This window comes from Glycine soja, chromosome 6 (genome assembly GCF_004193775.1).
Source record: "Glycine soja cultivar W05 chromosome 6, ASM419377v2, whole genome shotgun sequence".
Taxonomy (NCBI): Eukaryota; Viridiplantae; Streptophyta; class Magnoliopsida; order Fabales; family Fabaceae; genus Glycine; species Glycine soja.
Genome location: NC_041007.1, coordinates 46121832 through 46122799, shown reverse-complemented (window position 1 = coordinate 46122799; position 968 = coordinate 46121832).

Sequence of the window (968 nt, the reverse complement as noted above, 5' to 3'; positions counted from 1 at the left end):
TGAATGAGGAAATGAAATGAAGGTGGTCTTTATTATATAGAGAGAAGCACATGGGAAAAGTTGCAAAACCAGGGGAAGTAAAGTGGTGGTTTTTTAAAAGACAATGGGCTATGATCGTTACATGCATCCTGGGATTATAGGAACACGTGTATTTGCTAGTGACACCTTTGGTTGGAAAACCAAAGATAAGTTCCACCAACACCAAGTTAACTTTGATTTTTATATTTTATGTTTGGCTTAAATAACGTCTTCAGCTTCTTTTTTTCTCCTTCTAAATTATTCTTTTAGTCTCTTAATTTATTTATTAAGTTTAATTTGATTTTTTAATCTAAAAGTTTAATTAGCTTTTCTAGTTTATAAAATAGGTTTAATTCATTCTATTTTAAGTCAAATTTGATCCCACTTTTTAAATTTATGAAACCAAAATTAACAGTAAAATGTTTGAAGAATTTAGTCATATTGATATGGAGTAAAAATATATTTAAATTTTTCACTGTTATGATGGTGGTTGTGGGTGACATCCATGACAGTTATGCTAAAAATGGTTAGAAGGTGATTGTCATCATAATAGTAATATTAGTAATATGTTTGAGATCTTTGAGGATGACAAATTAAATCTTTAGATATTTTGATGTTTTGTTTCATAAATCTTTTAATGATTTTAATGTTAAATAAATTTTTAATTTTAACTCTCACTTAAAATATGTTCTCATCTAATATGTGTCTTCTATATATATAATTGATCAAAATATATTTTACTAATCAAAAATATTGAATGGTCTTTCAAATTTTATCTTATATTTTTTAAGAGTATTTATATAAAATTTAAAACTCTTTCCAATTAATTAATAATATTTTCTTTGTAAATATAACTTAAATTTTCTTTGTAAAAAAGAGAGCAAATAACCGAAACATAATAAACTAATCAATTTTACAAAAGTTAATGCTTTAAGTATTTTTGTGATCAA